General features: G+C 46.4%; 1 protein-coding gene across 8 annotated transcripts in view; it reads right to left on the reverse strand.

The window, feature by feature from the left end:
* The window catches only part of WDR27 (WD repeat domain 27), a 212,773-nt gene that overhangs the window by 104,882 nt on the left and 95,172 nt on the right, over positions 1–12,719 (reverse strand). The window lies entirely within an intron of this gene.

Here is a 12,719-nt window from a genome sequence, read left to right on the forward strand (position 1 = left end):
AGCTGCAGACAGGTAAGTATTCGGGACTTTGGAGAAATTGATATTGATTGTACCAGGTCCTGTATGAGCTGAAACCTCTTTACCGGCAAGTATGCCCTTGTGGTTAGGGAGTCGAGTCTTGCGCCGATAAACTCCAGGTCGCGAGTAGGTGTTAGGAAGGACTTCTCGATATTGATTATGAGCCCGAGGGCTGTGAACAAAGTGGTAATTATAGACACTGCCCTCGTAGCCTGGTCGAGTGTGGAAGCCTTTAGCAGCCAATCGTCCAGGTATGGAAAGATTGTAATATCGAGGCATCGCAGGTAGGCCGCCACTACCGCCAGGGTCTTGGAGAAAACCTGTGGGGCCGCCGATAGTCCGAAAGGCAGCACGCGATATTGATAGTGGTCGGACCCCACTGTGAACCGAAGGAATCTTCTGTGCGCTGGGTGTATCGTTATATGGAAGTAGGCGTCCTGAAGATTGAGAGACGCGAACCAATCCCCTTTGTCGAGAGCCGGGATGATCGAGGATAACGTGACCATCTTGAATTTTTGCCTTCTCAGATGACGGTTGAGCCGACGTAGGTCCAGGATAGGCCTCCAACCCCCTGATTTCTTCTGGGTGAGGAAATAGTGAGAGTAGAACCCTCTCCCCAAAAAGGGTGTCGGCACCCTTTCCACTGCCCCTAATATGAGAAGGCGCGACACCTCTTGATGTAGAAGAATCTTGTGAGAGGGGTCCCTGAAAAGGGACGGGGCAGGAGGGGAGGGAGGGGGAAGAGAGGTGAAGGGGGTGACATATCCTGAAGTGATTACGTCGTGAACCCACCGGTCGGTGGATATGAGAGCCCAACGATGCTGATAAGGCCTGAGACGATGATGGAATACGCCTTTTGTGATGTCCCGAGTCTCTGTTAACAGGGTGGTCCGAAGTCCCTCGATCAACCCATCAAACCTGCTGTCGGCCCTGCTGCTGGACAGATGTCTTGTTAGGTTGCTGGCAACGCTTCTGGGGCCGTTGTCTTGGACTCTGTTGCTCATATGTCCTGGCGCGTGGCGTCGCATAGGAGAATGGTCTTTGCCTATTGTAGGGTATATATTTCCTACGTTTGTGTGTGGGGGGGGTGTACATCCCTAGCATTCGCAAAGTTGTACGTGTATCCTTGCCCGAGTGGAAGACCTGATCTGTTTACTGAGCAAATAGCAACTTGCGATCGAAGGGCAAATCCTCCACCTTGGCCTGCAACTCCTTTGGGACAGCGGCCTGGTGTAGCCAAAACGCCCGACGCATGACTATGGCCGAAGCTGTGGATCTAGCAGCTGCGGCAGCCGTGTCAAGGGCAATCTGCAAGGCTTTTCGGGCGACCGTATAGCCCTCTTGTATCACTGCCTTGAGCATCTGACGTTTGGAATCCGGCAAGTGCTCAAATAGAGGGACCAGTTTCGAATAGTTATCAAAATCGTGGTTTGCTAGCTGTGCCACAAAGTTACACATCCTCAGAGCAGAAGTGGAGGAGGAATATACTTTCCTGCCCAAGATATCCAGTCGTTTGGCCTCCTTGTCGTTTGAGGGATTCTTGGTCTGAGACGATCTTGTTCTCTGCTGTGCCGCGTCCACAACAAGGGAGTTAGGCTGAGGATGTGTAAACAGAAACTCCATATCTTTCTGCGTGATGAAGTACTTCTTGTCCGACCGCTTATTAGTTGGTAGCGATGTGGCCGGCGTCTGCCAGATGTCGTTGGCGATCTCCAGTATAGCGTCATCAAAGGGAAAAGCGAGCTTTGACTTTTGGGAAGGTTGTAGATTCTTAAGCAACCGATGTTGTTTCTGTTGCACGTCTGTGGTCTGAACGTCCTGGGATTGTGCAACCCTCTTGAAGAGCTCCTGGAACTGCTTGTGGTCCTCCGTAGGAGACAAGTCCGCAGGGATCACTGCGTCATCCGGTGAGGATGAGGAACGCTGCGCCGGGGAATCAGGGCTCTGCTGTCCCTGAAGAGGAGTGTGGTCCTGCTTATCCTCATGATATTGTGAATCCAAATCCCCAGCCAAGGATGGTGGGGCAACATAAGGAGTAGACTCGTCCAGACCATGCGGAGATTCATGCCGAGAAGATTGCGGTGACCGCGATCATGAATACCTTCTGTGGTGAGATGAATGAGAAGAGCACTCGTGATAACATCGGTCATCCCTCCGGCTGCGGCAGGAAGAACGGCTGTATCTTCTCACTGTGTCATGCCGACGAGGGCACTCTGTACGTCTTGGGGATCTTGGTGAAAGGGATCTCCTATAGTAGCGTGAAGGAGACCATGAGTAGTGGTCCTGATAGTACCGACGTGGCAGTGAATGACGAGGTGACATATAGTAGGGTTCCCTGGAGGTCGTGTAATGGTGAATACGACGACGGCAATCAGCATGGGATGAGGTAGGTGAATCAGGTCCAGGTGAGAAGGTGACACTGTCCGGCATTATTGATGTTGTCCGGACCCTTGCAGACTTTTGCTGTGCTTTGGTTGGCACCGAGGCATTGCAGGCAGGCTGAGGAGGTGCTTGTGACAGAATAGCAGGCAGTGAAGAAGCCTCTGCCACTTGAACGTCGGCAGAGTAAAGGCTCAGTGCAGCTTGATCATCCGGGAATGTGAAAGCAGGAGGCTGGGCTGGCAGAGACTCCTGCGGCGGAGGTGCATTTGGTGCCGATATGCCTGGCACCGACGAGCCCGGAGCGGCACCTAGGGAAGGTGTTGTGGGTGCCGACACAGCTGGCTGCAGGCGCGCATGTGCCAGAATTCCCGGTGCCGGGGCTTCTCTTGCCGGCTCCGCAATGGCCGTTGAAGCCGTTGCCGGCACCGACTCCGCTCGTGACCCCTTCTTGGGTGTCGGAGCGGAGCTTTTGGGGCAGGCTGCAGTTGGGGCAGAAGAGCTACGGCCCTTGCCCGCCTTGCCCGCAGGGAGTCTCGGCGCATAGCCAGAGCTCCCCGGCTTGTCCGCGGTGCCGCCCGGCGTCCCGTGGATCTTGCGGGCTTGCCCAGCATGCTCAGTAGATGCAGAGTGCGGCTTGGAGACCTCCGGAGCTTGGAGAGCCTTGTTAAACAAAAGGACTCTCAACCTCAGCTCCCGATCCTTTCTGGCGCAAGCTGTCATCTTCGCGCAGTGGATGCACTTCACTGGGACATGAGTGTCCCCGAGACATCTGACACACCGGGAGTGTCCATCTGAGATGGGGATAGCCTCCTGGCACTGGAGGCACTTCTTGAAGCCAGGTGATCCTGGCATCCTTGAGTCCTTTGTTGTTTATTTAGTCTGTTAGTCAATTTCAGTCAGGAAGGCACTGACTGGCCGCTGAAGAAAAAACGGCTTTTTTAAAAAAAAAAAAAAAAAAAAGAAGGGAACTACAACCAGAAACAGTATAACAGATAACTACCTATCACTAAACCAAGCAACTAACTATAACTAGGAAATTTCCCTTTCTCCTCAGAGAGGGGAAGGGAGCCTAAACTAACTCCGTCTGTGGCTGCGGACGGTTGGAGAGAAACTGACAAGACCGGACCGCGCTCAGATGAAAGGCGCGAAGGGGCACTCGTGCATGCGCGGTCCAGTAGGGGGCTACTGCTAGTGAAAATTCCTCCGGTTTGCGGCACCGGGACGAGCCCAGCACCTCGAGTGGAGCACCCTCGGGGACACTACTTGATGAAGAAGTTTACAATCTAGCTTCATACCTGACACAATGTGGTCTCTCGTAAAAGACAAATTGGCACCAACACTGCAACTCTAGTGGGTTTTACCCAAGAAAGCACAAGATGTAATATATTTGTCAGTCTCTGTGACTATGTTTACGCTACCAGGTAATTTCAAAATAAGTTATTTCAAAATAACTCCTGAAATAACTATTTTGAAATAAGCATATTCCTCTTCACAAGCAGGCGTTATTATTTCGAAATTACCAACCCCTTATTTTGAAATAACAGGCTTGGTAATGTGGATGCTCTACTTGTTATTTTGAAATAACTTCCCAGTGTAGACATGCTGTAAAGTGGCATGAGACTGCTTTCTATCTCTTATGTGAGTTCTGGACCCTTAGGATGCATCTACACTGCACCATAGGTCAAAACAAAATATGAAATTGGAGCTATGCAAATTGAATATCTTATTTCAATGTTATTTTAAAATACCTTATTTCGAAATTTGGCGCTGTCTACACAACATTTATTTTGAAATAAATCACTATTCCAAGGAGTACCTTACTCCTTGTGGAATGAGGTTTATTTGGACGTCAGAACAGCGAGCCCATTATATTTTGAAATAACGGGTGCACTCAAAAGACGCAGAATAGCTATTTTGGGATAGCGCTGCCGTATAGACATTGCCTTAGTGCCTACTTCTGAACTGCTAGTTCACAACATGCAGTGTAGTTCTTTACAATTATTGTATGTCAAAACAGCACAGTCAATAGACTACACTTTCCAGCCTTAACTATTAATATGTGAATTACTTTTAATTTTGTATTGCTAAATTCAGTTTGCGTTTTTCCTTCAGTTTTAATATTTCTGCACTAATGGTGTAGCTCTTTGAACTACAAGTTCAGGTAAGCATCACAAACTGTAATAGGCTCAAATTTGGATTCCAGTATACTCAGCACTCCCTTTAACTTTGATGGCTATTTTGGGTCAATACAAATGCAGGATTATACCTCTGATTATAAACTAAAATCAATGTAAATTATCTCAGTTTGGGTAAACTGCTTTATCAATACATATGGTATCTTTCAATGATTTCAAAGCTTTTTGCCATCATAAAAGGGCATTTTTACCCAAATACACATCAGAAAAGATCACCACTCTTGTTCCACAATAGAGCCAAGTTGAGAACCCATTGGACTTGATATCTTAAAACCACTCTGCCAACCTGGGGACATTTTACACCATATGCTTCCTGGAAGTGCAGGCATACCTAAGGTTCTAATTCCTTTTCAGCAGGAGGAAAAATCACACAGAGTGACAAAGCTCCTAATTTCACACAGTGGGTCCTATGCTTCTGGGTAACAGTAGGCTATTATTTTTCCCCATGTGGAAAAAGGCAACTGCTGGTCTAATTGCTCACCTCAATGGCTCACTACAGCTCTCACTAGACCCTTTACTTCAGGAGAAAACCATAGTCTTATTTAGCCACATTCAATATTGGCATAGCAGGGAGAGAAAGAGGGGGAAAAATCTCTCAGTCTCTAGTAGTCTCTCTAAAGATGGAGGCAACAGACTAGATATCTTAATTCAGTCTCTTCCCCTTTAGTAAGGGTTTACTTCCCTTGGACCTCTGAGTCCCAAAAAGGCTGTTCTCAATGCTACAGGGTTCCCTCCTGGTACCTGACAACATCTTTGCAGTTCCTACTTTCCTATAGCACATCCTCCTCCACAACTCCTGGTGTGTCACTAAACTGACTAAAAGAGGAGGCTTTTAAGCAGTTCTAGCTGGTTTTTGATTGGCTACAGGTGTGCCAATCAAACCTGTCTCAACTGGTTCTAGTAGGTGCTAGATTTCCTCCACGGATCTTAATTAACCTGGGGCTAACCTTGTTTGGTTACCATGGGAACATGGACTTGTTTAATCTGGGGCTAATATACCCACTTTCTGTTACTTTTTTTTTGTAGCCATCTGGCCTGACCTCATCACCACACCCACACACTTACACCCTAAGCCTCAAAGTATAAAAATAGCAGAATCACCAACTCGTTATCAGAGAACTAGTTGCTGATCTAATGTGGCATTTGGCATATAACAATTCTTCCCTCATATAGTTCAAGAGAAATTAATTGGGCCCATATTATTTAGGAAGAAATAAAAGCATGTTTTGTGCTTTAGGCAAGGTGTCTGCTTCAGTATGTTTCAAGTAGGCAAAATACATACAAACAAAAGAATGTAACATAAAAGCAAAGTTACTTAACAACTATGTTAGTACCACCTTCTTTATGTTATAAGCTGCAGTAACACAACTAAAAAGATCCCTTCCTTCGTTCCTTCCCTGTGCTATTCCTTTTTGATAAAGCTATTCCTCATAATTGCCTTTATAATTTCCAGCCACAACCATCACCTACAAATGCCCATCCCAAATAAAGCTACAAAGAACTCAAGAAAAGAGAAGTGGCTAGAGATACTCCATGAAATCTACATTAACTTTCACTATGTAATCTATTATATTTGGAAGCAGTCAGACACAATGCACTCATTTTATAAGAATCACATCTCTCCCAGATTATTTGATTCTTATAAACAGTTGATTCTTATAAGCAGACTATTTATAGGAATGATCTTGATTCAGTAGTACTGATCACTGTGTGTGGCTGATTCTGTATTATAAAGATGGGCAGCAGTAAAAAAAAATAGCCTACAACAAGTAGATAAAGTCCATCTAAGGTGTATCCTCTAAAAAAGATGGAGATTCTCTCCTGGGTTTGTAAGTAGATGGTGATCAACCTTCCTTTGGATGTTATAAATATTGCCGAATCAGCTGAAAAGCTATGCAGTATCCTAAGCACTCCTCTTTGGACAGGGCTTTGCAAGGGTTACCGTGACAAACATCTGTTAGCTGTATAACAATTCCCCAAGCTTTCCATATGCTTTTTATTGTGTAGATTACTGTGATAGTAAGAGCCCCTCAATGCCAACTGGCAAAAAGTTAACTGTCCTGTAACAGCATCTCCTATGAGATCTAACAAATTCCTACATCTAATACACAAATGCTATAGTATTAATCTATAATGAATGTTATATGGGTATCATATGAAAGCTTATACTCGTCATCATGACCATTGTGTGGTGTATATATAGATGTTATTTTGATAAACAAAGTTCTCCCAAAATGTTGATTTACCAGTATGTCTAGATCTCTTATTAAATAGGATCAGCCAAGTACAATGAGAGTTTATTGCCATATGAGATAAACAGGAAGAACACTTTAGCAGGATGATGAAAAAGCAGCATGGTGTATGCCCATAGGAGCACAAACCCCAAGGAAGAAGGCTCTTAGCTGAAGGTATATTTCAAAAGTTTGCTAGACTATAAGAAAAAGGGAAAAGGACCCTCGTGGTTATCTATCGCTGTGGGTACATCTACACAGCAACATTATTTCAGAATAACATCTGAATAACATTTTGAAATAATGGGTAGCTTATTTCAGCATTTGTAAACCTCATTCCACAAGAAATAATGCCTCTTCTGAAATAGCTATTTTGGAATAGCAATAGTGTGGACACTCCACTGCTGCTATTTCGAAATAGCTCCTCCCCCAGGCCATTCAAAGTAATTATTCCCCAGTGCTTCCTGGGGCTCTAAATTGAAGTACACATCCACATTAGGGGAGCCTGCCTTGATCTAATTTTCAGGCTTCCCTGTAGTGTAGACGCACTATTTTGAAATAAGCTATTTTGGAGTATTTCTTCAGGAATAGCTTATTCCGAAATAATCATACAGTGTAGACGTAGCCTGGAAGAACAAAAAGAACATAAAGCAATCTGAATCCATGAAAGATGGACCATGGCCGTAACAGCTGGCAGAGCTGAAAGATTGTGTTAGGGAAGAAATTTACCTTAGACAAAGGTTTTAGCCCATTAAAAGTTATTTGCCTCTTAGAAGGATATTATACTTTTATTTGTAACCATTATTGTTTCCTTAATTTATACTCAGTAGTCACTTCAATCTGTTATTCTCTGTATGAATCTTACAGCTAAGTTCCCTCTAAGCTGCACGTCTGGTCAGCCACACAGCTGCCTAACAAGCCCCACGCAAGGGCTCAGGATGGTTGCACAGAACACCACCTCTGCTCAGGGCCAAAACATAGAGCTGCTGTGGCAGCTTCGTGCTGGGGCTGGGAGAGGGGCACCTCCCTGTCTTCCCCTGCCCCAGCCACAGATGTTCCATGCTCCAGTTGCTGCAGCTCCAGCAGGCACAGTCGGGAGAGCAGAACGTCCACCCCAGCTATGGCAGCTTAGTGCTGAGGCCTGACGAGTGCACCTCTCGTCCAGCCTCAGTACTCAACCTGCAGCTGCCCCAGAGCTGTCACAGCTGGGGGACAGGTGTCCCTCCCTTGGCTGTGCCCACTGGAGTTGTGGTGACTATGGAGAGGCTCCTCTCACTTGGCCCCAAGCTGCCGTGGTGAAAGAGGGGCAGCCTCCATACCAAATTTTTCATCGCCAGGCCCACCCAGAGCCTGCACTCCCAACCAGAGCCTTTACTCCACACCCTCACCCTCTGCCCCACCTCTAAGTCCCCTGGCTACACTCCAACCCTTCAGTGCCACTCCCACCACACAGCTTATGCGCAGAATACATCACCTCCATTTTGGTTCAGATAACAAAAATCATTCAGCACACGGACATAAAAAAATTAGGGGGAACCTTGTGCTACAAATGGATGTTTCTTGGAAGTTTAGGAACTGGGGTATCGACAAGGCAAAGTAGGGTCTGGAGGAATCCTGAGAAGTTTGTTGAGGGTGGCTCACAGAGTAGGGGACAGGGAGCTGTCATTGGTTAGCACTAGAAAGTATCTCACTCAACGAGGCATGGAGGTAACATAGAGAATAAGATTCTGCTGCAAAAGAGTCACATGCACATTACAGTAAACTTCCGATAATCTGGCACCTTTGGGACCCAGGGGGTGCCGGATTATCAGATTTGCCAGACTATCAGAGGGAGGGGGGCTATGAGGAGCCTAGGGTAGGGTGGCGGGGGATGCCGCCCCAGACCCCTCATAGCCCCCCTTTCCAATAGTCCGGCTCTGCCTCAGGCGTCCCTGATCCAGCCGCTGCTGGTTAGTTTCAGCAGCGGCTGAATCGGGGACGCCTGCAGCAGAGCAGCTGGAGTGCTGCGGGGTTGGTCTGGTAGCGCTGACCCTTGGCGCAGCGAGACCAACCTGGCAGCACCCCAGCTGCTCTTGGGGACGCCTGGGGCAGAGCAGCTGGGGGGCTGCCGGGTTGGTCCCACAGCGCCGAGGAGCGGCGCTGCGGGACCAACCTGGCAGCCCCCCAGCTGCTCTTCCCCAAGTGTCCCCAAGTCAGCCGCTGCTGATACTGATCAGCGACTGACTCCAGGAAGCCCAGGGCAGAGCTGCTCTGCCCCGGGCTTCCTGGACTCAGCCGCTGGTCAGTTTCAACAGCAGCTGAATCCAGATGCCTGGGGCAGAGCAGCTGGGGCGCTGCCGGGTTGGTCTGGTAGCACCAACCCTTGGCGCTGCAAAACCAACCGGCAGCACCCCAGCTGCTCTGTCCTAGGTGTCCCCAAGTCAGCCGCTGCTGAAACTGATCAGGGGCTGATTCCAGGAAGCCCGGGGCAGAGCAGCTCTGCCTCGGGCTTCCTGGAGTCAGCCGCTGGTCAGTTTCAGCAGCGGCTGAATGGGAGACAGCTGGGGCGCTGTCGGGTTGGACCCCGCAGCCCCGAGGGGCAGCGCTATGGGACCAACCCGGCAGCGCCCCAGCTGCTCTGCCCTAGGCTTCCTGATTCAGCCGCTGGTCAGTTTTAGCAGCGGCTGAATCGGGGAACCTGGGGGCAGAGCAGCTCCAATGGTCCGGCTGCCCAGAGCACTTCCGGGTTCCTGATGGTGCCGGACCATCAGGAGTACCGGACCATCAGATGCCGGACCACTGGAGTTTTACTGTATTAAGACAATATATTTGATCACAAAGCTTGCACAAGTCATTACTTATGTGCTTCTAAGCCCAGTTCTGAGGTGAGCTGATGACAAAACTGAACATAGTACTGTATTGCAGCACTTGGTGACTTTCAACATGGCACAGTAATAGAAAGCTTAACTGAATTTCTTGGGTTTTGATAGCATGATTTTTCTAATCCCTTAATTCTGCATCAATGCTAATTTTTGCATTTAATTTTCCTGGTTGTTCAAAAAGTAGCCTACCACTACACCAAGTAGCCCATCCTAAAAAGTAGTATGACTTTTGTTCACTGGCTACAAGCACCAGTCAGTTTACAGTTGACAGCTACCACTTCTCATGGGAAGGTCTACACCAGTGTTTCTTAAACTTTTTAAGACTAAGGAACACCAAGCAATTTTTTTTATGGGGAACACCAAATATTTTTTTGTTGAGCAAAAAAAAACCAGCTCCCAGGGAAAATTTGTCAAGCAAAGGAAAATGAAAAAAACCTCCCCCGGACCAGGAAGGAGGCTAGAGGAGGGGACTTGGGGCAGGGTGTCAAAGCAAGCTGGGAATGCAGGGTCTTGGCAGGGGAGGGGAGTGCGGGGGGGTTTGGGTGCGGGGTCTGGGCATGAGGAGGGATGCTTACCTGGCTTGGCACCCTGCTGCAGCCTCCAGGGAGCATGCTCTTGTTCCTCTGGTGAGGGGGAGGGGTGGAGAACTCAGTTCTCTCCCTGCCCAGCCCTGCCCATGCAGCGGGGAACCCAGCACAGCTGCAGCACCAGGCCAGGCTTCCAGCTGGCACGGCGGGGGGAGGGGGGAGAGTAGAAACCAGATCAAACTCTGCCACTTCCCTAGCAGGCTGTGGAGGGGCACAGGGGAGAGAGAGCAGCAGCACATGGGGGGCAGCAGAGGCCAAGTGCGCCCAAAGGGGGGTGACAGCAGAGTTCGAGCGTGCCGCAGGTGGGGAGGAGGGTGGCAGAGCCAGAGCCAGGTTCCCCACAGGCAGCAATTTTAAAATGCCGAGGTCCGAGAGCGGCTCCTCAGCTTTGGCCATGCTTCCCCCTCCCAGCAGCAGCGGCCGCTGTAAAAGTTGCTGCTTGCACATGTGGAGGAGTAGAAAGCCGCGCAGCAGCGGAGGCCCCGTGGGACAGGGGCCGTCCTGCGGGCTGGGAGAGAGGGGGGCAGCCGCAGCGGGAGCTGTCTACGGGCTCTGCAGGTGGTGGGGGAGCAAAATCTTTTCTGTTTTCTCCATGGCACACCACTGGCTGCCTCGCGGCATACCGGTGTGCCGCTGAACACAGTTTAAGAAATGCCGCTCTACACTTAGGTTCATATACACATGAACTCTACAGTTAAGGCCCTATGCTGCAGTTCATAATCACATATGTAGACCTTACTTGAACTGCAAGAATCCTTTGAGATCCATGTGTTTGTGTGTACTACAAGCTTTATGAATATAAGAACAAAAAATTATAAAGTGCATAACTATTTAATGCCCCTATTAATGCAGATGTCTTCCATGATAAATCAGAACATTCTAAACTCAGCTATTTTTAATACTTTATGTAAACAACACCTGCTAGAGTAAGTTAAAAGGAAACAATGAACTATTTGCTTCCTCGTGTGAACTAAAAAATGGCAAAAAAAAAATCTTAATTTTCCAGAAAATTCCACTTTGTGAGTAGAGAAAGGACAGAAATTTTCATCTGAATAGGAGAACATTTTCGAAAGTTATGGACTAGTGAAAAGCTGAGAATATAACAATCTTTTTTCAAACTTCAGTACAGCAGTTATGCCAGTGAGCATTATATTATAGTTCATATTTACAGATAGGTACTTTAAATACGGGCCATGAAGGACCTGCTTTAATTTTTTTTAATTTAGCTATCCGAACTCAGTGAACATTTTGGTATAATGATCTTGCCAAACTAAACATAAAGTAAGAACATAAATAAAATATTCCCTTCCCCCAGGACACATGTATTTAATTGATTACCCAGCTTTTACTTTTAACTACTTTACCATTCACCAGCTTTGCTTATATTAATATTTTTAAAAGGAAAAGGCAAAAGGAAAAGGCAGGTAAGTGATCTGTGAAAAGCTCTCAACTCATTTATTATTCTTCTAGAATAGTAGTTATACCGGCTGATTACAAAAACATAGGAACATAATAGTTTCCAACCACAGAATTCTCTCGTTTTATTACTTTTTTACATAGGTTCAGGTAATAAGGCGCCATATTTTGGCAATAACATACCTGCCCTTCTATTGGCTTAACAGATTTTTACAAACAAAAAAAAGTAACAATAACTGAAAATAACATCAAGTATTCCTTAATAAAAAATGAATAGACAGACCATAAATCATTACATTTAATAAAAACAAAAAAGAAATCCAAGAATATTACTTAAAACTAACACACCTCTCCACCCCTTCAAATCGGGTCTCTAAAATCCCTTCCTTTTAGAAATATTCATACGTTAGTCTCTTCAGCAAAGATCTCCTGAAATATTCCTTTTCCCGCCTTTTTTGGGGGGGAAAGGGGAGTGGTTTGGGTTGGTTGGGGAGGCAAGATCTTTCCTTGGGCTAGATTGTATTTTAAAGGAGGTAATGTCTGGTTTTAGAAAGTACCATATACAACTATGGCTTTATATATATGATTTATAATTATAATAAGAAGTTAATTTAGTTACATAAAAGTATATTCCTATTCTAAACACCAGATCATATAGTGGATCTGTTATAACATCTACACTGATCCAATGTTTTGAAAACACTGTCATTTCCATAGCACAATATACTAACTGGTATTTTGTATTTGAAATAAATGACATCTGAGGTAAATATAATGCAATAGTTGACAAATGTGGATTGTTAGCTTTCTACTTTAGAGAGCTTTTCCTGGACAATCAAAGGCTAAAATCTAACTTTAATTTTGTGTAAACAATTAATAACCCTAAGCAAACATTTTGAGAATATCCATTAAAAGAAAAAGAAAAAACTCAAAACTGAAAGACTGAGTCCGCTTTCCATTATACTAGTTTTATGAAGAAATCATAGAAAAATACTGACGATGAAAAGAACCATCAAATCCTGCCTATTT

The sequence above is a fragment of the Pelodiscus sinensis genome, chromosome 3 (assembly GCF_052426305.1).
Source record: "Pelodiscus sinensis isolate ZL-2025 chromosome 3, ASM5242630v1, whole genome shotgun sequence".
Lineage (NCBI taxonomy): Eukaryota > Metazoa > Chordata > Testudines > Trionychidae > Pelodiscus > Pelodiscus sinensis.